The sequence below is a fragment of the Notolabrus celidotus genome, chromosome 11 (genome assembly GCF_009762535.1).
Source record: "Notolabrus celidotus isolate fNotCel1 chromosome 11, fNotCel1.pri, whole genome shotgun sequence".
Classification (NCBI taxonomy): domain Eukaryota; kingdom Metazoa; phylum Chordata; class Actinopteri; order Labriformes; family Labridae; genus Notolabrus; species Notolabrus celidotus.
In genome coordinates, this window is record NC_048282.1 from 2,435,425 (window position 1) to 2,439,524 (window position 4,100).

The following is a 4,100-nucleotide window of genomic DNA, read 5'->3' on the forward strand; positions in this document are numbered from 1 at the left end:
GAAGTAAACAACGGCGAAGCCGATAAATAAAATGCTTATTTAGCATCCATTTATGATTTAAAAAGTTAGGAAGTGGTTTATATGTAATTTGATAACTTTCACAGCACCCAAAAACGGATTTCCTCCCGTCAAAAAATGAGGAAAAAGAAAAAGCAGAACGAGCGCTGTGCATTATGGGAAACAGTACGCGAGGAAGACTGGTCCGATCGATGCACACTGAGATATTTTCCTGAATCAGTAGACATCCGGGAAGTTTTGGCATACTGCAGATTTTGCTCTTGTTCAGATACTACTTACTACATACTGAATTTTGGACATATCAGTACGTACTGCTAGTATAGTAGGCGATTTCGGAACAGCCTGAGTCCTGTCTGCAGTGGCGCCGTATAGGGGGGAAAGTTAGGATGATTCTAAGGGCCCATGACTGACAGGGGGCCCGAAAATAATAATTGAAAAAAAAAAAAGAATAATGATAATCATAATTAATATTTTATACAGAATAAGGTCTTTTTTTTTTTTAAACGGTCTTGTTGTCTTCATAAAATGTATATCAGAGGTCTCTACTTTATGTGGGTAAATTCATATTAACCCCCCCTGTATCGGCATGAAATGGTACAGCCCAGCCTGAGTCGCCCGAATCAGCTGTGCCACGCCGTCAGACAGAAGTTGCACAGTGCACAGAGTGGTGGACTAAAGGCAGCTGAAAGGTCTAGAAAGACAAAGTCTGGGTCCCAGAAAAGGAGGGAAAGAAAGGAGAGAGAGAAGAAAGGGCGACAGTATGTCACCCAATTTTTCTCCAGGAAAGGTTGGTATAGTCTTTGAGTGGTTAAAGGTGCACTGTCTCCCCACAACTCCCCTCAACCCAATGAACAAGAAGGTGAGCAACATAGCATGTCAATTAGCATTATTGAAGGGAGTCTGTGGGAATCTATTTTTTCTCTCTCTATCTGTACTATTACAAAACCCTATAAAAACAAAGCTATAGCTAAGCTACATAAGCTACAGCCTGTAGTCTGTTTTGGATGCTGGGCAGGTTGAAGCATTGAGTGATTTAGTCTGTTTTAATGTCACAGAGATTACTCAAATAATACCTTCAAATCAGAGATTTTGATGCTGACTGAATTTTGGGCGGTCCCACGAGGGGCACTTTGTTTAAGTAGCTTTAAAGGGGACATATCACGCTTTTTTCATCAATATATATTGGTCTAAGAGGTCCCCAAAACATGTCTTTAAAGTTTATGCTCAAAAAAACACTTTGAAATCAGATTTTGGCCTGCCTGAAAAGTCGTCTTCTTCATTCCTCATCAGAACACTCTGTTTTCTCTCTGACCACGCCCCCTCCGGAAGTGGATGTGCCTCGGCTCTCCAGCACGTTGATCTAATGTTTACATGTTGGCTGAATATACACGGCTGCTCAGAGATCACGTTCCTTCAACCCTCTGAATCTGATCCAGAATCTGATCCTGACGGAGAGGCGCCTGTAGCAGGACCTTTCTGAAGGATTGGTCATAGATTTAGTGTTTCTTGTTGTTTTATTTATCAGTATGTAGACGTGTGTCTTGGTACACAGCTACGAACATGTAGCTATGTGGCTATGCTAACTAGCGCTAGCACTTATCCATGATAAATAAAAATCATCCACTAGATCTTCAAATCTGCAGACGTGGGGAGTAAAACCGACCTCTGCCAGAAAGGCAGCAGGACCTTTCTGAAGGATTGGTCACAGATTTAGTGTTTCTTGTTGTTTTATTTGTCAGTATGTCGACGTGTGTCTTGGTACACAGCTACAGCTACAGCTATGAACATATAGCTATGTGGCTATGCTAATTAGCGCTAGCACTTATCCATGACAAATAAAAATCATCCACTAGATCTTCAAATCTGCAGACGTGGGGAGTAAAACCGACCTTTGTGTTTATTAAGACAGCCTACAACTAGCATGCCTCCCTCCTAAGCTCCTTGTTAGCACACATGTGTGCAGGTAATTAAAAACGGAGGAGGGATTCAGTATTATTTTATACAGTCTATGGGCTGAACAAGCTCCGAGCTCTGACTCCGTGACAGACCGGATATTGTTGTTACGTAACAAAAACACTGAAGTCTGAAACGGCTGGTTTCACACACATTTACAGAAAGGTGGAGAAATCAGAACAGGGGCAGAATGGATTTTTTTCATTTTCGGGGGGTTTGTAGACATGCCAGGGAAACATATTTCAGGTAAAGAACCATTAAAAAGTCCATTTTGCATGATATGTCACCTTTAACCTCTTAATGATTGTAATTAATAAACTTGATCCGATAAACTTATAAAGTATCAGATCTAGCGTTGCTGATACAGAACAGCATTATAGATCCATTATTCTGCATGATTCAGTGCTGCTCTTTTCTATTTCTGCATTCATTTTTAAAGACTGTTGTAACTTTGATTATGATGTTATTAAAAATGGTATATTACAAGACATATATGGGGCCCAATGTGATGTTTTTTCATGGGGCCCAAAATCCCTGGCGGCGCCCCTGCCTGTCTGTATGATGGGATTGGATCTGATCCTGTCTTGATGTTGGGTCTTTGTTAATAATAGAACATAGAGTACGGTCTAGACCTGCTCTGTTTGGAAAGAGACTGAGGAGAACATTTGTTGTGATTTGTCGCTAGATAGATAATGATTGGTTGATTGATTGATTGATTGATTGATTGATAACCAGTGTTTTAAATAGTCTGGGGTGTTTACTGTATATAGAATGGCCTTTATTTCCACCCATTGTGAGATGATGGCATGCACAGAAGCCTGGCTGGTAGAGTCACAGGACTGGTGTCTCACTCTTTCCACAGACCAATATTTGTTGAAAAACCCTCAGATGGGTACAGTCCACAGCCGTTCCTCCCATACTGTGCTTATCGAGCGCTGAACACTACAGGGGCCCACAGTTGTCAACAGAGCTGTAAGTAAATCATCTTTTTAAAACCAAAATAACTTATACAAACTGAACTTCTCAGAAACATGAACACTGTGACATAAATCAGCATGATAAGAACTAACTAATGACAGAAAAATGTCTGCTCTAAATCTTTTAGCTTTACAGTCAGTGAACACCTATGGCATCTTATTTAATATACTTTGTGTGGTGGGGGGGCTATCAGAGACTCAACCTGGGTATACACACACACACACACACACACACACACACACACACACACACACACACACACACACACACACACACACTTTTCAATATGTGAGATGCTCTTGGCACATGATGTTTTGCATCTGCTCAGTGGCAACTTGGGGCTTGGTCCAAGTGTGTGGAGCCTTTATTCCTTTATTCAGATCCCCATCAGCTGCCACTAACGCAGCAGCTACTCTTTCGGGGGTCCACATAACACAAACATAACATACAAAATATACATGAGATATAAAAACAGAAGATGCTACAAACAGGAAAATACAACAATTGAAAATGCTACAAACATAAAGAAGAAACAGAAAATTTCCAAGAATACACATAATGGATGTAATGTACACACTCCCCTGAATGAATATCAATAAATATTACATAACAGCAGATCAAATTAAGACTAGGTTAATGTTAAGGTGTTCCTTTAAGAGTCTTTTAAAACTGGCTTTACTGCCTTATGAATTCTGTATCACATCTGTCGAGGATTGACTTCATGATAAACTGTTAAAAATGTCTTCTCCACATTCAGGTCATCATTCACAGAATGGACCTCCATAAGGATGAGAGTGCACATCACAGCTGCAGCTCCATGCAGCAGAAAGTGGAGATGCAGACTGTCAGACGCAATACAAGGGCAAACTTTTGGTGATTCTAGAGGATAGAGTCGATTCTCAGTAAACATGGTGCTCAGGGTTAAAAACAAACACTTTTAGTTTGGGTTTTCAGAACATTGATTTGATTTTCTGTGCCTTCCTTTTAAATTCAGGCATGAAAGTGTCTTTTTTTTTTGCTTCATTAAATTTGCTTAAATTCATCTCCATCATAGTATTTTATTGAAGCAAATTAAGTGTTGAATTAAATAATAAGTATAAATATTCACTGAATCAGCCTAAAATTGAGTTTAACAAATGAATATAAATGCA

The 4,100-nt window shown here is 39.8% G+C and overlaps 1 long non-coding RNA gene across 1 annotated transcript in view; it reads left to right on the plus strand.

The window, feature by feature from the left end:
* Positions 1-678: 678 nt before the first annotated feature.
* Positions 679-4,100, plus strand: part of LOC117821730 — a 4,659-nt gene continuing 1,237 nt past the window's right edge. The window contains exons 1-3 of the long non-coding RNA XR_004633029.1: positions 679-805; positions 2,834-2,943; positions 3,707-4,100. The exon at positions 3,707-4,100 is cut by the window's right edge and continues 1,237 nt beyond it. This is a non-coding gene — a long non-coding RNA (uncharacterized LOC117821730). The remainder of the gene's footprint in view (positions 806-2,833; positions 2,944-3,706) is intronic.